This window comes from Mauremys reevesii, linkage group 6 (assembly GCF_016161935.1).
Source record: "Mauremys reevesii isolate NIE-2019 linkage group 6, ASM1616193v1, whole genome shotgun sequence".
Lineage (NCBI taxonomy): Eukaryota > Metazoa > Chordata > Testudines > Geoemydidae > Mauremys > Mauremys reevesii.
The window spans coordinates 60,105,996-60,131,978 of record NC_052628.1 but is presented as its reverse complement, the minus strand read 5'-3'; the positions used below and the strand labels follow the sequence as shown (position 1 = coordinate 60,131,978).

At 40.0% G+C, this 25,983-nt stretch overlaps 1 long non-coding RNA gene across 1 annotated transcript in view; it reads right to left on the bottom strand.

The window, feature by feature from the left end:
- Positions 1-407: 407 nt before the first annotated feature.
- Positions 408-25,983, bottom strand: part of LOC120408689 — a 34,650-nt gene continuing 9,074 nt past the window's right edge. Inside the window, exons 2-3 of the long non-coding RNA XR_005600882.1 lie at positions 4,141-4,227; positions 408-509 (exon numbers count right to left, since the gene is read on the bottom strand). This is a non-coding gene — a long non-coding RNA (uncharacterized LOC120408689). The remainder of the gene's footprint in view (positions 510-4,140; positions 4,228-25,983) is intronic.

Sequence of the window (25,983 nt, the reverse complement as noted above, 5' to 3'; positions counted from 1 at the left end):
AAGAGCAAAAGACACCACACTCTCCATATATGAACAAATAGGATCAGTCCCTGCACTCCCCTTTCAAAAGTCCCTGGCCTTTGCGGGTGGGGGGAGGAAGGGGGCCTTGTGCAGAGGGGAAGAAGGCAAGCTCCAAGAATCCTCCAGCTGCACTCTGCACACCAAGGCAAGGGGCAGGGAGAATCTTTTTCTATGAAAAGAAAAACATACTTTGGACATGTCTAAAATATTTTATCCTTATGTATTCTTAAGGCATATAATACTGACAACTGAAACAGGCAAAAAAAAAAAAGATAAGACTTTAAAGCAGTCAATTTTCCTTGTCTCTGAAGGCTGTCAAGGTTGAAGTTAAAGAATTCATAGTACTCTTTAAAGACGCTTGGAGATAACCCCAGTTTCTTGACATTTCCCCTTCTCAGTAAAACAGGTTCTATTTTCCAAGGCTGTGTGTGAGCTGCCACTTTTCCCTACAGTCACTGTTAGTTTGTAACTTATTCCTTTGTAAAGCACTGTGGGAGAGCAAGAAAGGCACTGATTCAGAAAATAGAAAGTGGCAAGGATTTCTTCAGAAGACCTCAGCATTGTATTGGAATTACTGAAGAATTTCAAGGGAGCTGAGAGTAGATTTTGCCTTTGCGTGTGCACGCATAGTACCTTTCCACTGTGTTTTCAGTTGCTCCTTGTTATAAATACAAAGTAAACCTTGGGCCCTGTTGAAATCTTTCAGAGATTATTCTTGTTCACTTATAAGTATATATCAGTGGCTCTCAAACTGTGAGTTGGGACCCCAAAGTGGGTTGCAACCCCATTTTAATGGGGTCACCAAGACTGACGTTAGACTTGCTGGGGACTGGGGCTGGCGCCAAAGCCTGAGCCCCACCTCCCCCGGTTGGCACCGAAGCTCAAGGGCTTCAGTCCTGGACAGTAGGACTCAAGTTACAGGACCCCTACGTGGGCCTGAAAGCCCTGGGCTTCGGCTTTCCCCGTTGTTCCCCCCTGGCCATGGGATAGTGGGGCTCAGGCTTTGGTCTCCCAGCCTGGAGTGGCAGGGATTGGGTGGCTCAGGCTTTGGTCCCCCCTCCTGAGGTCATGTAGTAATTTTTATTGTCAGAAGGGGATTGCAGTGCAATGAAGTTTGAGAACTGCTGGGATATATGATATTGACATTTACTGCAAAGGTTTATTCCATAGAAATTGTAAAAGATAAATGGGCCAAAATTTGAACCATTTATCTACACGTTCCTTGACCCCCAACCTCTGTCAGGTAGAATTGTAACCTGGATTTGTGCCACCTCTGGCTTTAGTTTTGCAAAATGAAATCATCCTTGTTTTGTTCAAGTTCTGTACGAGGGAGAGATGGGCAAACTTCTAAAGCTCTCTCATGAGAGATAAGAAAGAGAAGGAATGAGAAATAGAAGCTTTGGGGTGTGTGTGTGTGTGTTGGGGGGAATCTAGAGGAAATACCTACAATAATTTAAGAAGGACTCAGGTGAAGATTTGTGCAGGGGATACATATGTGGAGTACAGTCTTATTTGATGGGGGTTTACTGTGCAACTGCTCAGAGATGAGGCTCAAAAAAGCTGTTAGAGGCAATTAGAGTGGCCTCCTCAGATCAATTTTGCTGTGATTCAGGCCTCAAAAGGGAAAATCCCTCATTGTTTTCTCCTATAGATTTCCTCAGTACCCAGCTGAAATACTTGGGCTGGGTTCCACAGTTTGGATTTCTCATTATGGGCCACATACTGGTTCCTTGAAACCAATGCAACTTGGCATTGACTTCAACGGGACAAGGTTATGTCCTAAATATATATATGTTGATTGACCTAGCTAATATAGAGAGGTACATTTTCAGACCCCAACTTCTATGTGTGCAAACACAAATTTATGCACACACACTCATAAGCCTGCAAATGCCTATTCATTCACTTATTATTCTATGCATTACAGTAATACTTTGAGATCTCAACTGAGATTTGGGCCCCATTGTGCTAGGCATTGCACAATCCATACAGTAAAAGGCAGTTCTTGCACCAAAAGCTTACAACTGAATAGATAAGGCAGTCAGAGGAAGGGAGAAAGGAAGTATTATCCCCCTTTTATGGATGGAGAACTGAGGCACAATGATCCAGGGTAAAATTTTCTAAAGCACTTAATCTATTTAGAAGCCTTGATACCACTGGCCTTTAATGGGATTTAGGCTCCTAAATCACGTACGTGTGTTTTAAATGTTTATCCTAGCACAGGAAAACACTGGAGGTCTATGGCAGAGCTAGGAATTCCTTAACTTTCAATAGATTAACATGTGCATTAGTATTTTCACCCAGAAAAATCACTGGCTGCAGGGGTGCAAACGCTATTCTTTGAGCACAGGTAAATACTAGACGGCTTAAAGCGTGCACTAATGTGTTACATTATTAAAAACACTTGTAGTGTAATTTGCCCAAGTATTCACACAAGCAAAAACAAATATTTATCCCACTTTATGTTTCAAAATCAGATTTTGATAAAACAGATGTAATGCTGAAGTCTCAGCAGATTTTACTAAAGTTCTCCACTGGTTTCCATTTCTTTTCATCAAACAAATAAAAAACCAAGAGAATTAGATGAGTAAATCCTGCTTCACAAACTCAGGCTGGGATTTAAATTATTTAGAGGTTTTCCCCAGATACATTTCATGTGCTGAGATGTTGGGAAGAGTGCTGTGAATTATAATGTGCAAGAGATAGTCTATAGCCTTAGAGGACTGTACACCTTGCCACTGTAAATTGGCCCAATTACACATGCAGAGATTAATCACTGTCTTAAGGGTTTGTTTTTTTAACTTCTTAAGGCAAAGTTACAATTAATAGTTAACATACTACATCTAACATTACTTATTCAGGATCAGGTTTTTATTCAAAGAAACTGGCTAAAGATTCCTGCTTGCTGGCTGGGGAGCCCCCCGCCCCACCCCGAGTACGCTAAAAAGGGTGACCAAATTTCTGAATACCTAGCCTCTCTTTTTTTTTTTGGCACTTCTCTTGTGTAAGTACTTGGTCTGAAAGCTTTTCCATTACAAGGACAGTCTCTGTTTTACTCTACCACAGTTCCATAGGAGGAGAAATCACATTTTTCCAATAATGTGTAATAGAAAGTCTTTCTGCTAACATTAAAAAGTAATTAATTTGTCATTCTGTAGATCCTTTTCTGGAGCATTAAATAAGTGGGTCAGGGGATCTCTGGCATTTTGTCATGAAAATCAATCTCTTTAATAATTTCCTCCCAAAACCGTCTACCACAACTACCAAAAGTACAGGTATGTTCCCCTTTTCTGCAACCCATCCAACAGAGCACCTCCCTAGTAACAAAAACACAATGGATCTTAACTGGAGTCAAATGCCATCTATAAAGTAATTTATTTTAAAAAATTACTTATGACTTACAAAAATTGAAGATGGTAATCCCTTTCCCTCTAATCCAGATCAATTTCTTTCTCCAAATCCCTTTTTTCTTATGTCTTTTTCAATCAAAATTATGTGTGTGTGTATCTAGCTTAGAAATTAAACATTTTTGTTCCAGCTTGCTCCTGGATCAACTCCTCAAACATGGTTGTCTAGATAGGGCTGTCTTATATCCTGATTTCACAATAAAATATTTGACTTATAAATATGGAAAATACAGGGTCTTTATATTATTGACATTATTATATTTCTCTTGTTATGATTTCATATTAGGACCCAGGAACGACTATCTGAATTGAGTAATCTTAGCTATTACCTACAATTAATAGTCACTTTGATATTTTCTAGGGATAAATTCCTGATTATTAATGAAAGAAGGTAAACAAGAGGGCCTCAGCAACAGAAATTAAAAAAAAAAAAAAAAAGGTCCAAAGCTGCTAAAGTAGTCTGAGTGAAAGGTGGATTTTTTTATTATTATTTATTTATTTTTGGTTCCCAAAAATATGTTTTAACCCAAGAATTAATATAAATTGCTTTATTTGGGCTCCAGTCTTGTTCGAGTTTTACTCAGAATTTGGATGATCTATTGTTAACTCAACTGAACATATCTTTTAATTGTGATGCATAATAGTAACAAACCAAAATAGGGAAAGCTAGTCCACCCCACTTTGTAGGCTTATACAGAACTGTAGAACTCACCCTTTGTGTTTTATGTTTCCATAGGAATTTTTATGGTACCTCCTGCTGTGTTTTTAATGTCATGTCAGAGATACCAACAGGGATGCACTGAAACAAAAACAACAACATTGGAAAGATTCATTTTTAATGAAGTTACCCTACCTAGCCAAGAAATTTCATATTTGTTCCATTCCTTCAAATCTTATTATTTTATTCCACAGTGGAGGATAATTTGCTTTTAAAAGATGTTTATGTTTCTCCAAAATATTTATTCCCAAATAATTTAAAAATTCCTTTACCAGTTACATTTATGTAGCCAACAATAATTTGTTTTTACCTTATCGGGAATATTAATGCCTAAAGTTTCAAATTTATTTCAGGTTATTTTGAAGTCTAATACATGGCCAAATTCTAAAGTCCATTTTTCTACATTTTTTAATCAGCTTCTGGATCCAGACAAATTTTGGTAATGTTTGTTTTTTCTAAATCAGTTTTCTATGGACATATTGGCCCTATACGTTCATCCTCAAGAGTCGGTTTTGATTAATGGTTGTTAATCCTCTCCTTTTAATTTGTCTAGGGGTCTGAGACAATTTTTCCACCTGCAACCCTGTTTTCCCCACAACTACCACCAGTTTTCATTTAGGCAATGGAACTATTTGCAATAAATGTGAGAAAAAGCACTTTGGTAAACGGCATCAAAATGTCTTCTGGATTAAAACACAAAATAGATTTGTATGCTGATGATGTCTCATTTTATGGCTTTTTTACAATGTTGTTAGAGATTTTAAAACTCGATATAAACACCCTTATTTCAGCTTTCACAGAAGCTCAGTTTGGGCATATCAATCAGTTAAGCAAATAAAAATAGAAAATAAACACATCATCCACCCTAACACAGTTATAAACACACACTTAATATATGAATTCTCAGACAAAAGAACCTTCATTTTGCCGAGGCTAAGACTCAAAATACAGGCCCACAACATTATTTCTGACTCTTCTGTGTTTCTAATAATTGGTTACTTTAGAACTACAACATTCTTAGAAGTTTGTCTTTACTCTGCTAAAATGGCCTCTTAACTTTAACTTTAGTCTCACAAAGTGCTACAGTTCATTTGGACCAGGGTAGTTGGGAAACTGCAGAGTATTGGCACCAAGAAGGGCGTGGGGAGAGAAGTGCATGGAACCATGTGGAACTCAGGCCCCACTGTGCTTAGCATAGGAACCACATCAACATAACAAAATGATGGTTCCTGCCCCAAAGAACTCAGATATTTGCATTTTCCTGGCCTCTGCAAGTCAGCTCTCTGCAGCCCCCCAGACTCCATGTATTGATTCCTACTTTCCTCTTCCAGTTTTGCTTCCCTCCAGACCTTACGACTTCAACAGCACTTTCAGTGGTCCTTAGTAGGTCAGCAAGAACCAAGGAGCTCCAGAAGATTTTAAAAATCTGAAGAAGGATCATGTGGGATTGGGAAAAAGTATCAATATATGAGAGGTTTCAGAGTAGCAGCCATGTTAGTCTGTATCCACAAAAAGAACAGGAAAAAGAACAGGAGTACTTGTGGCACCTTACAGACTAACAAATTTATTTCAGCATGAGCTTTTGTGGGCTACAGCTCACTTCATCGGATGCATAGAATGGAACACACAGACAGGAGATATTTATACATACAGAGAACATGAAAAGGTGGAATCTTAATTAATTAGCCTCTTAGAGTTGGTTGGGCAACTCCCACCTCTTCATGTTCTCTGTATGTATATATATCGCCTCACTATATGTTCCATTCTATGCGTCTGATGAAGTGGGCTGTAGCCCACAAAAGCTTATGCTCAAATAAATTTGTTGTTCTCTAAGGTGCCACAAGTACTCCTGTTCTTTGTATCAGTATATGAAATCTGTGGAAGTGAGGAGATAGTGGATTATCTAGAGAAGCAGCCTGTCTGCCTTCACAGCTAACAAGGTCTGCCTAAGCCGGAAAAAGCCCATAGATAGGATTTATGCAGGCATTATGATGTAGGAAGTAACAAAGAAGCCCCGACAAGAGTCTAGGATCTTTGAGGTTTGTATTAGGAGCGGTCAAAAATTTTCCATTAAGACTTTTTTTATTTAGAAAGATTGACCCAATTTTTCATGAAAAGTAACTTTTCTACTGAAAAATTTGATTTTTCATCTAAAAACACTCCAAATCTGAAAAGTTTTCAGTTTTCACCCAAAACCCTGAAAAAAAAATGTTCAAAAATGGTATGGTGCATCATGGCCCTATTTTTCTGTATGAACTGTGTTCCCCAGACAGACTTCATCTCCCATTACACACTGGAGCAAGAGAGAGTCCTATGATGCACCCTGATGGGTCAATGAAAGGGGAAACCGTGGTGCATCATGGGTGATGCAGGCTGATTCAGGAGCCAAACCTATAGAGGAGAAAGGGGTTTGAGGCACCCAAACTACAATTCCCATGAGACACTTAGTTGTATTTATGAATCAAAGTTTTCAGCTCAAAATTTTTCATGTTTGATTTTTTGTCAAAAAGTCAAATTTTTTCATGGAAAATTAAAAAAAAAAAACAACCCACCATTTTCTCCCATGTTTATGGAAAATTTCTGCTGGGGGAAAAATGTTTTCCAACCAGCTCTAGTTTGAATGAATACATACTCTACTGTGTGTGTGGTGACAATTGTCACATTGATATACACCTGGAATTGTAATGAAGAGTGGAGAATGTCTGCCTTCAGTATGTTATTGTTTGTAAATCAAGAATTCATAGAGGACCTGTTTTCATGTGGATTGTTTATAGTCATTAAAAATTCATTGAAAGTTTTTGGGTAAAGCTGTTGAAAATACAGGACTTTTTGTGAATTTTTTTGGGAAAAAATTGTCCCTTTTTTTCCCCATTTGAAAATTCCAAATTTAGACAGGTTTTGATCACGTCTACTTTGTGGCAGTTTTTTATAAGATGTAGTACACCCCTGTGATAGTTCTTAGGGAACCCAAGACTATGAGTCACCTTGTTACCTCCAACATGACAGAGTCTTGCCTGTGCCTATCTGGGTGTCACTCCCTAACACCACCAGCCTTTCAGTCACTCAAACATTCTCCTCTGGGCTATGCCAGCCCTAACTTTGCCTTGCAGTTTAACAGTAGATTCAGACCAATCCTGGAGTCCCTTTGAATCATTCTGCCTCTGATATCCAGCGTCTCATGGCTCCTCACAGAAATCCCAGATCCTCTGCTCCTGAAGGTACAGTGTACCCCAGGTTACTAATTTTACTTTAAACCAATGCACCCATAAATCACACCATATTTGTGAGCACTTACAATAAAATAAAAGTAGATTTAAGAAAGGGTAAAGCTGTACCTAGAAATAAGAGAAAGTGATGGAAACAAATGAATACAAAACAAAATCATAAAACGAGAACCTGGGTCTAACACATATCAGTCATTTCCTTTCCTATCTAATAAACTAAGTCCCTGCTCCCAAAATTCAGTGTGTTTCAGAGATGAGTAGTTTCACAAAAACCAGGAGTGAAACGTACATGAAAACATCCCCGCTCCACAATGGGTTTTCTCAGAGAATGGTTACAGAGTGCTTCTCCCTCCTCTCTGTTAAACTGAAAACAGCCTTTTGTTTCTATTTACAGATAGGATGAACCTCTGTTCTGTTGCAGAGTTCCTTTTTTAATGTCAAGTGGTTTTGATTGTTTGCAGTTGCCTCGGATGCTTTTCCAGTGAAAGTATTAGTATTGTGCAAGACTAACAATTGAACCTGCATCACCAGCTATACAGGATGGGGTGATAATTACCTCCTGCCTGAATGGGCCATCACCAATACACTATTTCTTGGTGACTAATTTTTACTTCAAAGTCATAAAGCATACTTTCAGTATAAATGCACTATTCCTTAAATATTTCATGAATGCACATCTCACAATGATTATGAATCTTGACAAGTTAATGAGCTCTCTGTAAATATCTTACATCAGGGATCGGCAACCTTTGGCATGCGGCCTACCAAGGTAAGCACCCTGGCGGGCTGGGCTGGTTTGTTTATCTGCCGCATCCACAGGTTCGGCCGATCGCGGCTCTCACAGGCTACGGTTCACCGCTCCAGGCCAATGGGCACTGCGGGAAGTGGCAGCCAGCACATCCCTCAGCCTGCGCTGCTTCCCGCAGCCCCCATTGGCCTGAAGCGGCGAACTGCGGCAAGTGGGAACCGCGATCGGCTGAACCTGCGGACGTGGGAGGTAAACAAATTGGCCAGGCCCGCCAGGGTGCTTACCTTGGCAGGCCACGTGCCAAAGGTTGCCGATCCCTGCCTTATAGGTTACTTTTCTTGGATAAATATCCTGTAAGACATGTGTTTTGTGTAAGTGAGTGTGTCAGGTCTGAGGTGAGAGTTGTTTGCAAAGAGCAGGGAACCCTTTTCCAAGGGCCTCAATGTCACAACCCCTCCACTCCAAAAAAAAAGTTGATAACATTTACATCTATTGCCAAACTTGTTCAAATGACCTCAAAATTAGGGAAAACAAAACAAAAACAGACATACTTAACACATTTAAAATCTGCAGGGGGGGTGTTTGGGGTGTTGTGTTTGTTTGTTTAGAATTTTAGAGTGGTTAAAAATTAGGCTTAACAGTAATTTTTATCTTTAACTATGGCGAGGTTACCACATCAGCATTAGGGCTGGCTGGACACTAAGAATTCCATTTTATGAAAAATGTCATCGTTTCAGCGTTTGGTTTCATACTGCGTGGGGGAAAAAACAAGGCCGTTTGAAAATTTTCACAAAAAGCCAGAGAAGGACTCAGTAATAGTCTGGTAGTCAGGGCAATTCCCTGGGATGTGCGAGACTCAACTTCAAGTCCCTGGTTTGAATCAGGTGGGGTAGAGACTTAAACCTTCTCTCCCATGTTGTGAGTGAGTGCCCTAACCAACTGACTATTGTTGGCTGGTTGGTCTCTCGTTTTAACCAGAAGTTCCATCCTGGACCCAAGAAACCTTCAACAAGAGTTTTGTTGAAACTGATAAGGCTCTGTGAAAAGTTTTGGTTTCAATATATCAGCATGTTCCGACATGAAAAAAAATCAAGAATTCCTGACCAGCTCTAATGAGCTCTACTCCAGTCTAATCTAATAACTAAGGAACTAGGAAAGGTTGTTGCTAGCATTTGCTGGAACACTAATTGTGGAGTTACACAATGGAAATACTTGATATTCAATTATTGTGTAATTACTAGTGCTAATTAATGTTTTGAAGATATTATGAGTGATATCTGTGGGGGCCATTTAAACAAAAAAAACACCACCAGAGTTTAAAAGAGTGCATTCAAATATATAAAAGCAAATGCTAAGTAGGTAAGCTATAAGAGAAAGATTTCAGAGAAGGTAATTACAATAATTACTCATTGCACCTCATGTACATTGCATGACACTATTGAAAGTCAGGGTGTTACAGTATAGCAAGTGTTCAAGTAAAATTAAATACTTATTACTACATTGGAGTTTATAATCACTTCAGTAGAGCATGGAGCAAGACTATTAGCCTCTTTTTAGAAGTGGCCTGATAAAGTAATGGTGAAGGAGGGTTTTTGTTTGTCTGTTTTAAGTAGCCCTTTAAAATAGTAACTTTTTCTGTGCATTAGAGCAACATAGATTAATTAGAAATGTGCACCTGTCCAGAAACCTGCTACCTGCTGTTATCTTGGTGTGATGAACTAGTATTCTTTGGTCCTAGTCAAGACGTGATTTCAGGCTGAATAAAATTTCTAGAAGGTGGATTACCAAGATTGACATTTCACTAACATCCAGTCAGTATTTCCAACCCTGCAATATCATTCCTGATACGTAAGGGTAGTGTTGGTGTCACTAGGCATGACTCTAGGTAACTCAGGAGGGTGGAAAACCATAAGTGTCAATAAAGCCTTCTGTAGTAGGCCTGAATGAACTAAAGTCACTCCATGTCTAACCAAAGCACTTCCATGTTTATGTTTGAACTTTAATCAACCTAGCAGGCCAGTAACCGAGAATGGAATGTACAACAGCTAGCTCAACCGTGGTACTGCCAGGAGATAATGATGAGGCCTGCTTACACCTGGCTAAGGGGTGAGGGGGGGCAGAATAACGGATCCAGGAAAGTAAAACAAGATAACTGTTCACAGAAGAGTTACTAACGAGCTAAAGTGTTTTTTGCCAAGTATGACTTAACTGCTTAATGTAATTGCTATTGCAAAGTGTATTTGCTGCATGGGAATGAAAGGTGGGGGGAGAGGAGGAGTGTGGGGGTGATGGGAATGCTTAGCTGAAGTTATGTATAAAGAGAGAAAAACCGCTTGTATCTGTGTGCAGGATTTGAGAATGCTTTTTCTCCCTGGCACCTTTTTGGGCTGAAATAAACCTGGTTTACTTCTCCACCCTGGTGTGTTAATTAGTGCGGCACACACCGGGCAACGAACCCCCGCTGTTGATGTCCTTGGCCCTCTGTGCCGGCAACAGTAGCATTTCATAACTGTATGAAAACAGAGTAGCAGTAACTGTATTTGGATAATGGAATGAGTACTAGAGCTGTGCAAATAATCAATTTGTCTGTTCACAGGCCAAACAAAATGTTAAATTTGGGGGGATTTTGGAAATGTCATTAACAAAACCACAGGCAGAGTGTTACCTGACCCTCTAGGCCAGTGGTTAGAGCACTCCTCTGGGATGTGCGAGACCCACATTCAAGTCTCCCTTCTGACTGATTCAGAGTAGGGATTTCAATTTGGGTATCCTAAATTACAAGTGAGGGCCTAACCATGGGTCTATAGGGTATTCTGGGGTGAGGCTCTTTCAGTCTCTCCCTTCAAACTTTTACTCTCCTGAATGGTACAATTTTCACATCATCCCTGGCTGAGGCCTGTGTCTTACGGCACAGTCTAGCCCTCTGTTATCACGTACTGAAGGATACACAATATGTATATAAAATAGCTATTTCTATTTCATTTGGTTTTGTTTGTTCTTCTTTCATTGTTTTGTGTGTGTGAGAGAGAGAAATTGGAATACAAATAATTAAAAACCCAAGGAAGTTCACTGATAAGGCTGACCTCCAATATTTATGCACCACAGAATGTATTAAGGGCTAAATCCACTTATCAGATTTGCGGGGCAGGTCTCAGATAAGTGGCAGAAATGAGTTATGATCTTGGCTGCAATGCAGAAAAATTGTTCCTTTGAACATTAACATACTCCAAATGGTATTTTATGCCAGACCTCCATTGCAACTTATGCATCATAGAAAATAAATGTATATATTCATTTATTTATATCAATTATGTCAGCAATCATTACAAAAAGCACATAGCCATTTTATACCATTTCATTACAGGCAAGCAAAATGGAAGATTTTCATCTTAGTCTCAACTACAGAAGACTTAACACACTGACAAAACAATAAAGAAGACCCACTTTGGGGGTGGGGGAATCACTGTGGGAAGTATACATTTTTATATGAAGTTCTTCATAGATTTGTAGATTCTAAGGCCAGGAGGGCCCCTTAGGATCATCTAGTCTGACCTCCTGTATAACAGGCCATAGAACTTCCCCAATATAATTCCTAGAGCAGATCTTTTAGAACACATCCAATCTTCATTTAAACATTATCAGTGATGGAGATTCCACCATGACCCATTGTAAATTGTTCCAAGTGTTAATTACTCTCACAGTTAAAAATTTACATCTTAATTCCAGTCTGGGTTTATTTAGCCCAGTCTGAATATGTTTTGCACATACTACTTTGAGTAACAGCTCATTTTGGTGCCACAAATGGGTGATACTTGGGAAAGAAGCACCACACATTTTTTCTCCGATTAATAGATTATTTGCTATATTTGTTACATTTGAGAATGAACTTGTTTCATATTTGGCATCTCATAGTGAGTTGTTTTGTGCTCTCAATTCCTTTTTTTCCCCATTCATTGTGCCTGTCTTATGTATAATCACATCACCAAGAAAAAAAATACAAAGGACATAATTTTTTTTCTTCAATTCCTTTTGTCATCAGTGGAAACTGAAAAGAACCGGGCACCTTACAGGGCTGTGCATAGTATTGTTCACCCTCAACTCACATCATTTTCAGCCAGAATTAGTGCCACTTTTCCTTGCAAGAGGCAATCAGCTCCCCCCAAGATCGAAGCCTAAGTAACTAAATAAGGATGAGAGGAGTTGAATGCGACCACCCTTGAGACACACTACATCGGCATGAGAGAGGGATAACCATTGGTTCACATTTGGAACACCTCCACAATCTAGTTAAGTGGTTTCTTATTTTGGGATTTTAAGTGGGCAGAGATTATTTGTGGGCAGACCTTGGTTTGAGAGCAGACCTTGGAAGAATATCTCAGACTTTCCCTGCTACTCCCAGTTGAATCCATGAGTAATCTGTAGGTAAATTGAAAGCTTGGAGTTCTTAGTTCTTACATTGTGTCATGAGTAGAACTGGATGAAATAACTGATTTTTCAGTTCACTGGCAGTTCCAAGAATTTGAAAAAAAATTAATTCAGGTCAGACAAATCAAATTTTTTCAGAATTTTTGGCAAATAAAAAAAAGAAAAAAATGTTTTGGATAAAAAAAATCATCTCTGGCATTTTTAACAAAAGCAAAGGACGTGATGGTCCAGATTCACAAAAGCCAAGGAGGAGGGGGCAGCAGCAGACCCCTGGCACCAAACAGTCCAGCGATTCGGGCACTCACTGGGATGTAGGAGATGCAAGTTTGAGTTCCCTCTCTGGAGCAGTGACCTGACTCTAGATCTCCCACATCCAGGGAGAGTCCCCTATGTACTGGGCTACAGGGTACTCCGATGTGTTTCTCTTAAACTCTACTGTTGAAGCAGTTCCACTTCATATAAAGTACTTGAATAGCCATCTTATAATATCAAGATGCAGTTTAACGGTAGTATTTGAGCACATAGTTATAAGATTTGCAGCGTAGGGGCTTACAATGAAAGAAACTGAAGAAGAGTGTCACTATAATAATACTGTAAATAACTCTAAATGAACACCAGTTAGAAATAAATCTACTCTTATTTGGATAAGGAATACATTTTCTAGATATACAGCCATTGGCCAACATCTCTTATGGTTACACATTTTGTAACTGAATTGTGCAGAAAATCTGCTCAAGGATGCACAGCAAAAATACTGAATCTATCAATCAGTTTGCTCTCATTTCATACATTTCTTGCAGTACTTTTTTTTTAATGTGCACACACTCATAGGAATTTAAACTTCATCCTCATTTAAAATTCAAATGTTGCCAAGCCAAAGCAGGAGAAAAATTGGAGCAGTGTCCTTTTGTTTACTCTTTAAACAATGTTTTAAAGGCTAGCAAATACTTTGTTGCTAACATATTGTAATAGACAGGTTATCCTCAGGGGCTGATTACTTTTATTGATTAACACTACAGTTGATTTACTGGCCAGAGCCTTCCTCCGAGAATGTGTGATTTCTGAAGGAATAAGGTCAAGCTTGTTGAAAAACACTTGCCAAAGTGTGCCCATTAGAGCAGATCGGACAGAAAGTAGCTTCACTTGTGGCTGAGCAGAGGTGAATGCACTTGACAGGGACCAAACAAAAGAAGACACACATAGGGTGGAAAAGGATTGTTTTTGGGGGGTGGGAGAGGGACCACAATCAGAGTTCAAATATAACTTCTAAACAAATTACAAAGTCTAAACAATTGGTTTCTACTGAAGTAATACACTTTCAAAGGACTTCATCATTTATTTGCAATTGTCACAAAAATATATATGGTAGCATAGTAAGGCTTTGGATACTTAAATATGACTGAAATAACCAAGGATTTTCATATTTTTGCAGTTTGAACATATGAACGGTGTGCTATTTATTTCAAGAAATTATACAGTAATATAAAACTCAGGTGAGACAGTTAATATAACACTTGTCACCTCCAAAATTGTGGTTTCATCCCACTCAAGGGGCTCATTAAAAGTAGTTTAGGTTGTCAGTTCTGTCCCCAAGGGTTTCAACTTACATAATAAATCCAATTTACTAAATCTAGTGCATCTATTAATCTTTGATTATGCATGATTCACTTTGAGAAGCAGGGCATGCTGTGTTTGTTGTGCTTATTCTCGGTATAACAGCTTTTGCAAAGGGAAGTCATGTCTTACTAATCTATTATAATTATTTGAGGGTGTCAACACACATGTGAACAAGGATGATCCAGTCAATATAGTGTACCTGGACTTTCAGAAAGCTTTTGACAAGTTGCATCACCAAAGACTCTTAAGCAAACTAAGCAAATATAGAATAAGAGGAAAGATCCTCCCCGGGTCAGAAACTGGCCAAAAGATAGGGAACAAAGAATAAGAATAAATGGTCAGTGTTCATAATGGAGACAGAAATATAATGGAGTATCCCAAGGGTAGGGTCTCTGCTGTTCAACATATACATAAATTATCTGGAAAAGGGGGTAAATAGCAAGCTGACAAAATTTGCAGGCAATAATAAATTACTGAAGACAATTAAGTCAAAAGCTGACTCTGAAGAATTACAAAGGGATCTAATAAAACTGAGTGCCAAAACGGCAGATGAAATTCAATGTTGATAATCTCAAAATAATGCACCCTGGAAAAAATAATCCCATCTATACATAGAAAATGATTTGATCTAAAATCAGCTGTTACCACTCAAGAAAGAAATCTTGAAGTAATTGTGGATAGGTCTCTGGAAACAGCTACTCAATGTGCAGTGGCAGTCAAAGAAGGTAACAACATTAGGAACCATTAGACAAGGGATAGATAATGCCACTATATAAATCAGTGATATGCCCACATCTTGAATATTGTGTTCTGGTTGCTGGATCTCAAAAAAAGATACATTAGAATTGGAAAAGGTACAAGGGCAACAAAAATTATTAGGGGTATGGAACAGCTTCCATATGAGATTTGATTAAAAAGACTGGGACTGGTCAGCATAAGGGATATGATAGTGGTCTATAAATTCATTAATATGTGGAGAAAGTGAACAGGGAAGTGTTATTACCCCTTTGCACAAAAACACGTGAACTATCAGATCACCTGACAAAATTAATAGGGAGGCGTTTTAAAAAAACCAAAAGGACGTACTTTTTTACACAACACATAGTAACCACCATACTTTAGTGCTTCAAAATGACTAAAATAAATAAATAGTTGCTTTGTTTTATGGGTCAATTATTTTTTCTTTGTTCAAAACAATATACATAACTGTAAATTTCCTTTCCAATATTCATACACCACCACAACAGAAACCAGATTTCTACTGAGTGCACTGGGACTGCAGTGGGCTTCTATTTTACATTACTATAATTACAGACCACACACTGGAACTATGCACTACAGCAGTCTGACACAGATGCACTGAATAGAATGGGGTGGATGGGAGACTACAGGGGAGTTTATTGTAAATAAATACTTCTGAAAAGATTACAATGCCTGAACAACAAGGTTCTTTCTCTCTGCAGCAAGTCATATCTTAGTGAACAATACAATGGGGCCCTCTTAAGGAAATACCAGCTAAAGGAATAAATCTTAAAAGAAAAAAAAATACTTCCTGTGCACCAAGGTTAAGGAGCTTACAGGAAATCCTGTATCTTTATTTTACCAAAAGGACCCAATCTTCTATCAAACTGGATTAGATTAATCAGTGTCATTAATATGCTTTCTGCTTCAAGTATAGGATGTAACTGAGGTCTCATTGCTCAGATTCTGTAATACTTTATCCTATGAGATTTTTATTGGGCTAAGTGTAATATATTTTAAATTACTTTAATTCTCACTGAACCTTTTTCTTTTTCTTAAAGACCAGAGAATAGTTTTTGTTTTAATTTTTTCCCCTTGCCCCCAGATTAGTTCTTTTTTTTTTTATTCATTTGCCTCTGGAACAAGTGTTTGTCAGAGCATTATAAGCCTATTTAATATAAAATTATATTTTGTGGCTAGGGCCTCATCTAGAGAACTAAATTGTACTATATTAACCAAAGATGTGATTTTAAACCAATTTAGTCAAATTGATACAAACGTATTTAACACTCTTATTTCAGCTTAAATCAGCATTATTTTGGTTTTGCTTAAGTCAATTAGGAGTTGGGTTAAACTGAATTGACATCTTTAAAAAAGGGAAGGAGGACGATCCGGAGAACTACAGGCCAGTCAGCCTCACTTCAGTCCCTGGAAAAATCATGGTGCAGGTCCTCAAGGAATCAATTCTGAAGCACTTAGAGGAGAGGAAAATGATCAGGAACAGTCAGTATGGATTCACCAAGGGCAAGTCATGCCTGACTAACTTAACTGCTTCTATGAGGAGATAATTGGGTCTGTGGATGAGGGGATAGCAGTGGATGTGTTATTCCTTGACTTTAGCAAAGCTTTTGATACAGTCTTCCACAGTATTCTTGCCAGCAAGTTAAAGAAGTATGGACTGGATGAATGGACTATGAGGTGGATAGAAAGCTGGCTAGATTGTTGGGCTCAACGGGTAGTGATCAACAGCTCCATGTCTAGTTGGCAGCCAGTTTCAAGTGGAGTGCCCCAAGGGTTGGTCCTGGGGCCAGTTTTTTTCAATATCTTCATTAATGATCTGGAGAATGGCGTGGACTGCACTCTCAGCAAGTTTGCAGATGACACTAAACCGGGAGGAGTGGAAGGTACACAGGAGGGTAGGGATAGGATACAGAGGGACCTAGACAAATTAGAGGACTGGGCCAAAAGAAACCTGATGAGATTCAACAAGGACAAGTGCAGAGTCCTGCACTTAGGACGGAAGAACCCCATGTACTGCTACAGACTGGGGACTGAATGACTAGGCAGCAGTTCTGCAGAAAAGGACCTAGGGGTTACAGTGGATGAGAAGCTGGATATGAGTCAACAGTGTGCCCTTGTTGCCAAGAAGGCTTGCAGCATTTTGGGCTGTATAAGAAGAGGCATTGCCAGCAGATCGAGGGACATGATCATTCCCCTCTATTCAACATTGGCGAGGCCTCATCTGGAGTACTGTGCCCAGTTTTGGGCCCCACACTACAAGAAGGATGTGGACAAATTGGAAAGAGTCCAGCGGAGGGCAAGAAAAATGATTAGGGGGCTGGAGCACATGATTTATGAGGAGAAGCTGAGGGAACTGGGATTATTTAGTCTGCAGAAGAGAAGAATGAGGGAGGATTTGATAGCTGCTTTCAACTACCTGAAAGGGGGTTCCAAAGAGGATGGATCTAGACTGTTCTCAGCAGTACCTGATGACAGAACAAGGAGTAATGGTCTCAAGTTGCAGCTGGGGAGGTCTAGGTTGGATATTAGGAAAAACTTTTTCACTAGGAGGGTGGTGAAGCACTGGAATGGGTTACCTAGGGAGGTGGTGGAATCTCTTTCCATAGAGGTTTTTAAGGTCAGGTTTGACAGAGCCCTGGCTGGGTTGATTTAATTGGGAACTGGTCCTGCTTTGAGCAGGGGGTTGACCTAGATGACCTCCTGAGGTCCCTTCCAACCCTGATATTCTATGATTCTATGCTAGCCTGATGCAACACAGACCCACGATCCAGGCCATGACCCCAAAGCTGCAGACTTTAACCTAAAACTGCTCAGCAGGTCATCTATCTCCAACAGCCAGGCACCCAGTTCCTGATGGGATCCAAACCCCACATAAATCCATTTTACTCTGAATGAAGCTTATACAGGGTAAACTCATAAATTGTCCACCCTCTATAAGACTGTTAGAGAGATATGCACAGCTGTTTGCTCCCCCAGGTATTAGTCATTTACTCTGGGTTTACTAATAAACAAAAGTGATTTTATTAAGTATAAAAATTAGGATTTAAATGGTTCCAAGTAATAATGGTCAGAACAAAATAATTTATAAAGCAAAAAACATGCAAGTCTAAGCCTAATACATTAAGAAACTGATTACAGGTAATATCTCACCCTCAGAGATGTTCTAATAAACTTATTTCACAGACTAGACTCCTTTCTAATCTGGGCCCAATCCTTTCCCCTGCTACAGTCCTTGTTAGTTCCAGCAGCCATTTCAGGTTGTAACTAGGTGTTTTCTCATGACTGGCAGCCCCCTTTGTCTTATTCCATCCTCTTTTATAGCTTTGACCCGAGCAGGGACTCTGTTGTCTCTCTGGGTCCCCAACCCTCCTTCTAAATGGAAAAGTATTAGATTTAAGATGGATTCCAGGATCATGTGACATTGTCACTTGTCCTGTGAGGCCCCAGTCTCCATTCTTCTTGGGCTGGCCCACAGGTACACAGGAAGGTTTGCAAGTAAACAGAGCCATTTACAGTTCATTGATTCTGAAGCACCCTTAATGGCTTCCACTTAATGTTTACATTAGTAATACAAGTTTATATCTTAGTCTCCGAATTCCAGACATAGAAATAATACATGCAAACAAATAAGATGAACACACTCAGTAGGTTACAAGCTTTCTAATGATACCATACAAGGGATATTTAGTGTAAAGCATATTTCAGTTATGTTATATTCCTAAGGATATTCCCATAAAACATATGGAGTGCAACGTCACACCATCCACTAAGCTTGCTGTTCTCCTTCCCCGAGACTTTTATCCTCCTCAGCATCACAGTGGCTGTCAGGCTGGAGGTCGGACTGCTCTACTATGTTCTGAAAAGTCTTGTCTATGTACCTCTCTATTGCCCTTAGCTCTTCCAGTTCAGCCATTCTGGTCTGAAGAGCCTATACTTGGTCTCTGAAGCCTATGAGTTGCTTGCACCGAATGCAAACATATGCTCCCTGTCTATGAGGCAGGTAATCATCCATGCTATATTCAGTAAACTGAATAGCCCCCATTCTGATATTATTTTTATTTGTTTGTTTGTTGGTTTTTTTCCTAGGGGGCGATATTGGCCTAAGTTTAGAGAATGTTTATTAGATGTGTTTGGTTCTCATGCTCCCTCTCTAATCTCCCTTGCAACACTCCCTGTTTGCTGCTCCTCTGGTTGCTTAGGAGCTGGCTTTTTAAACCCCTGTTGTTCCTGAGCTAACTCCACCCCCTTGTCAAGGGATTCTAAAGGGATTAGGGCTCAAAGGATTGCAGGGTAGAGCCTCATTAGGAAGATCTCAGCCTTGCCTAGCAGGCCGCTAGGCTCAGCATACTGCCCCCACAAGGACACTATAAACTTCAGTCATGCAGACATGTGGCAAGCAAACAAGCAAGCACACAACAACAAACAAATTAACAGACAACAAACTCACCCCAAGGATCATGTTGGGGTGCTCCTCCTTCACCTGCAGACCTCCTTCACAAAACTCCTGTTTGCTGCTCCTCTTTGCTAGCTCATTTGTCTCAGTGCTATAGGGCATCCACTATCACAAAATCTTCATAATAGCTGGAGCTTTCTTTTACAACTGAGACATCCTTATTTAGTTTAATCAGCAGAACTCAAATAGTCTACTGCTAAATTCACAGTGGGCTGGAAGACCTTATTGAAAATGCTTTTGCTTGTTACAGCAACACAAATGATCCGCTAAACTTTAGAGCTGACTTCACAAAATGACACCTGAAAGAATCATCTGAAAGACTCTTCGGCTAGTTTAATCTTTCTACTTGGGAAGCAGCTGTGGATGCAAAATGCTGAAGTGTTGTATCTGTAACCTAGGTCAGCCAACTGAGATAAAACAATTTTCCCACAGCAAACATTAACTTCAAAAACCATTATGGCTCCATTTCAATCCATCTAAGACTATTCTCTGAAAGCCTGGTGCATTAGAGAAACATCTTAACTTAATTCTAGGCAATAGAATTCGTGATGTGATAGCTTTGTATAAAAGCTCCAAACAATCAGGTACAGTATGACTACTTGTTTGTCACTCATGGATTTAAAAAAAAATGATAATACATAAAAAGCCTGTTTCCCACCTGCACAAGCTGTTTTTTTCTTCAAATATTTTTGGTTCCTGCTAATAGCAAAATAACTTCAAGTTTTACTAAATGTTTTGCAGCCCCTATGATTAAAAAAAAATCATTGGAACATCAGTTTGGTACCTTTCCAACTAAGTGCATAGAATCGTATACAGTAGCTTTCCACAGAGCCAAGAGCCGCTAAAGTATAGAGATATGTGCAGAGTGAGAACATACTAACATCCAGAGGGTTTAAAATTTTGAGCACCAACTTATATAGTTAAACCCATCAATGTCATATCACCACAGCTCGATGAATTCTTTTAACACATCTGCTCTCTTCAGCCTGCTCTGGAGGTCCACCTCTGACACCCCTTTCCAAACCATTTCTTTTCTAGCACCTAACCATTGAACTCTGAAATACTTTGATAAGAGGTTCCCTCAGTCTCTCCTGTTGAATCTATTCCACTGTTGATAAATAATTAGAGGGTAATTAGAGCATGGGGACTGGACCCTGGGTCTCTCCCTCTGAGATGTGTGCCCTAACTAATGGACTACACAGTCTCTCTCTCTCTCTTTCTCTCTCAATGACTATTCAAGTATTTGAAAGGCAAGGTGGGTGAAAAAATATCTTTTATTGGATCAATTTCTGTTGATGGGTGAGACAAGCTTTTGTGTCTACATAGAGTTCTGAAAGAGCAGGGGGGACAGGACCTGGGATCCCCTCCTCCCTGGTCGTTCCCTAACCACTGGGTTACAGAGTTTTTCTTGGTCCAGTCACTATTCCACTATGGAGAAATACTTGAATATGCAGTATTGTTGTAGCCATGTTGATCCCAGGATATCAGAGAGGCAGGGTGGGTGAGGTGATATCTTTTATTGGACCAACATCTATTGATTAGAGAGACAAGCTTTCAAGAAGCTCTCTAATATCCCCAGGTCCAGTCCCGCCCCACTCCAATCCCTCTTTCATTATTCATCCAAAATGGAACAGCTTCAACAGGAGAGATGAAGGGAGAACCACATCAAAATATCCCATAGTGCAATGGTTAGAGAACTCTCCCAAGCAGTGGAAGCCCCTTGTTCAAATCCTTTCTCCCTCTCTGGCAGAGAGATGGGGAACTGAACTTGGGTCTCTTACATCTGAGGTGAGTGCTCTAACCACTGGGCTAAAAGTTGTAAGCAGGCAGTAGCATCACCATCTCTTCTTCCAGTCATTGTGGAGCGAGGTGGATGCCTAACTCATTCCTGCAAGAAACTACTAAGGTGCCAATGGTGGTTGGTTCCCCTTTGTAAATCACAAAGCAGTGATAGGCGCTTATCCCTTTGGTCAGTATCTCCCATTGGCTAGCTTTGGCAGCTCTCTGACTAGCATGCTGGCATTTGTGGATTGCATTCTCAGGTGCCTCTCTCTTCCCATTCATTGTATAGTGAATCTAAGCACCTAACTCAGGCTTTGTGGATGCCAGTGTTGTTCCTGTGATTTTATGGGCATCTAAAAGTTGGGCATCTAAAAATGATGCTCAGCATTGCAACATTTAAGGCCTTTCGTGGATCCTACTCCATGTTCCTGTATTATATACAGTGACTTTGCTAATAGTTGCTGAGACTCTGAACATGCCTACGATGAACAAAGTATTTCCAGAAGCCTGAATATACTTGGTCTTAGCTGAGTACTTATGCAGTTAATACAAGAGTTTTGCCTTCTTTCCAACCAGCCTCCTTGAGTGATTACTGATTGGGTTGTTCCAGCCCTGTATGTAGGTACCCAAGGAATAAAAAAACAAACAAATGCCAAATTCAGAATGGACTTCCCACTGGGAACTGATCTAATGCAGGCCACAAACAGAGCAGACTGGTATGCTTTGAAACAAAGGTGGGAGAGGTCATCCTGCAACTGAGGCATCCCCAAGCTCTGAGCTGTAGCCCACAGCTTCAGATTCTGACATGAAAAAATGCAGAAGAGAGGTTTTAATTTGATATCTCTGCAACTTTTCCTGTTTCCCTGACCAGCCATGCTGTCCCATTTGCTCGGGGGTTGGACTAGATGACCTCCTGAGGTCCCTTCCAACCCTGAGATTCTATGATCTGGGAGGTCAATCTAGTGTTGGCAAGAATCACGAAAGGGAAGTTTCCTGTAAAGCGAAACAAGACTGCAGTTTTACAGGAACACTATACAGCCTCACATTGTAAATAAGCACTTGTATCTCCAGAATACAAGTCTTAGGGTAAGCAGTTGTGTATTACTGTTGTAGAGAGAAAGCCAGGCTAGCAAGGGAAACAGGTGTGCAGCAGATCTTGAGAAGTTCCTGGTCAGTTTACATGCATCTAACAGTGGAAGGTATGACAACTTGCCCAGGGAGGAGCTGCAGCCACTTGCCAGCTGTGTGTGACAGAGGAAAGGGTCACCTATTCAAATCCTTTCTCCCCCTTTGGCAGAGAGAGGAGAATTGAAGGTGGGTCTCACATCCCAAGCAAGTGTTCTAACCACTGGGCTACACCACATGCCTGATTCGCAGATTTTGAATAGGACCTGATCTGGTAAGCAGCCTTTGAACATGCCTACCAGATTGGGCTCCACCCACAATTTACATGACCAAATTCCCATCTTCCCTCTCTTCATGAATCACTCTGGGGTTTCTGTGGGAGATAAGCCACTGGACACCTAGAGAGAGGCAGCAGTACACACCATCAGAGGCAGAAACAGGCACCAAGGAATTTCTACCTTGAAAATTTGATAGCTAGTGAGTTTAGGCACCTAAAGGGCTCAGCAGGAGTTTTATAGATCTCTATGGAGGCTACATTGGGGCATAGGCACCTAAACCTAAGATGTAGGCACCAAATTCTGGGTTTTAGGCACCAAGTGCCTTTCTGGATCTGAACCATGATGCCTACCCTATAATACAGTCCCTGTGCTTTTGTAGCTCACTCACCCCACACACTTATATTCTCAACCCCTTAGTACAGATGAACATCTAGAGCAGTGTCACAGGAAAAGCTCTGAGTTCAGTTAACTGAGCACTTCAAACATATTGGAATCGTTAACACAAGTCTTTTCTCTTTGGTTATCACTACAGCTCCTCTCCCTAAACTCCACCTTGCTGCTTCCCCCCCAACTCCCCCTTTATTTCCCTTACAGCAGTCAGAATTCCACTTCTCTGTTGTGAAAGACTGGCATGCAACTTCAGCTATTTCTCTAAGGCCTGGTCTACACTGGGTGTGTGTGTGTGGGTTTCGATCTAAGTTACGCATCTTCAGCTAGGTGAATAATATAGCTGAAGTCACCGTACTTAGATCTACTCACCGCGGAGTCTTCACTGCAATGAGTCGACTGCTGACACTCCCCTGTCAACTCTTGCAGCAGTGGAGTACAGGAGTCGATGTGAGAGTGCTTGGGGGTCAATTTATCGTGTCTAGACTAGACACGATAAATCGACCCCCGCTGGATTGATCGCTGCCTGCCGATCCGGCGGGTAGTGTAGATATACCCTAAGATAGACAGCACAGCTGTAGCTGCTAGATATAGTCAAGCCAGCCAGCAACACACTTCAGGGTCCACCTGCCCTGCCCATCTTACTGCGGTTAGATTACAATAGGTCATTATTTCTGTTGCACAAATAATGGATTCAAAAGTACATGCCTACAAGGTTTCTAGGCTAAGGTCCAGCAGAATTGGGCACAGTGCAGGACCTGTAATGAGCAGGAGCAAAGGTCACTTTATGTCTTAGAGCTGCTGGTACTTCTGAAAACCAGTAACCCCCAAAGGCTTGTTATACCAGCCAAGAATTGCTGGAGTACAGCTTTGCTCTGGCCATACCCCTATGTGAAAAGTGAGTGGCTTGAAGCCAGAAAGGGGCAAGAATATGGCCCGAAGTCCATCCATGTCTTCATTATAAGGATAAAGGATTAATTTATTTTTACACACCAAGGCACTTATGATAGTCCTGGTCTAGATCTTTTGTTCTTGCACATTCACTGTTTGTGGGAGGGTTGGGGTTTGAAGAGAGCAGCATATTACTATTATCATGGTAGACTTTTTAATAGGATTTACCGAGACTGCTTTTGTTGACTACTTATACAACAACATCAAATACCCTAAGATAAAAGCATAAATATTTAATCAATGTCCTTAGCCAATTGCCACTAATTCTTAAGTATTAGAAACTTTATTAAGCTTGTCCCTTTTAGCAAACATTACATTTTTCCCTTTTACTTCAGTTATTTATAGACAAATCCCTGTCTTACTGAGATGCCATCCTAAATTCTGAAAACATAATTTAAAAGGCGTAGACTCTCAAAAACTTTTATGGTAGAGCCTTCGTTAAGTCAGACCAAAACAAAAGCATTGTCAGCAATTTCTGAAAGTTATTAAAAATAGTTTCTCTGATATATAGCAGCCATTTCCTTAATTGGGGTAACTGGTATAGTTCCTAACTTGGTTCTTCATAACCTGATCAATATTTAAGTTATCATGCATCTTACTCAGGGAGCATTATAGAAATTTGCTTTCCCCAGAAGAGAGAGGCTTTCTTGCTGTGTGTGGCCTGAAGTTCAGCCACACATAATAATTAAAAATCTCTACTTCTTCCTGCTGGAGTTTATATCTTTATAAATTGTTATTCTAATAGTAGTTGCAGTAGTGTTCCCACAAGACCTGTATATAGGTCGGAAAATGCCATCAAATCAGAGACCTTATTTTGTTCTCCTTTCTTTCTTGTAGTCTGTCCCTTTCTTTCTGGTAATCATAGCATGGGGTCAAACAGGCAGAAGCAAGGCTACAACCATTCCATGCTCAAGTGTTTATTTCATGCAAAAACATCCAGTCACAAATCATAAACAAATAGAATATATTTTTAAAACAGAAAATTACTACACTGTAAATAAGTCCCTCTAGTTGGTCAAAAGGCCTTTAGGCCATTCCTGTGCAAGCAAAAACAGGTCTTAGGGAAACTACATCTGGGGAACACCTCTCCAGACCAAAGTCCTCTTAATTGTCTGTGAGTGCTCAAAGAGAGAGTTTTTTATAATTGCAAGCAGAGGTCAAACAGCCCACAGGTGAGCTAAGGTATCCTATTACTCCACTCAAATTAGGCCCAACAATATGCCTCATAAAATTCTACCCGCAGCTTTGTCAGTTCCTCTGGGTCACGGGCGGTTACTGTACCACCATCATGAAAGATCCTAGGAATTATGCCCAGGGCAGATCTGAGAAGAATTCTGTAGTAAGCAACTTGACTAATTTGTTCAGAAACTATCTAATATTTCAAGGGGTCAGGCATTTCTTTATCAGCTGTTATTCCAAGAAGCCATATGCTGTGTCCTCTGCTTTGGATTTTCAGCAATTCTTCCCACCCCTCAGACTAAATTAGCTTTTATCAGAGAATCCACAGCACAGTATCTGTCCCAAAGAAAACAAGCAACATGCAAAGACTAGGGAGAGAAATGCAGTCAATCATTTACAGTCTTATACATACGTACACTTTTTACTTTTTGTAATTACATCAGTAAATATGTATTGACATACCCTAACCTAGTCTTGCCCAACTGCCTTCTTCAATTTGTTATTAAAATGTTAGCTGATTACTTTTAGGTATCATGGCAGATGAAGGTTTTGAGAAGGGTTTTGAAGGAGGAAAGAGTAATGTTCATATGAGATGCCTAATTTATTAGCTTGATTTTAAATTCAGTCTAATACCTTTATCCCAAAGTTTTGTGTGAAAGCTTTCAGATACATGCATACAAATATTCTAATTTGCCTAGAGTCAGATTCCCATATTTACAAATCAGTTCAAGTTTGACTGAAACAGAGTCAAGGTTCATAGACTCTAAAGTCAGAAGGGACCATTGTGATCATCTAGTTTGACCTCCTGTATAGGAGAAGACTCGTGAGAATGATTAAAGGATTAGAAAACCTGCCTTACAGTGACAGACTCAAGGAGTTCAATTTATTTAGCATCACATAAAGAAG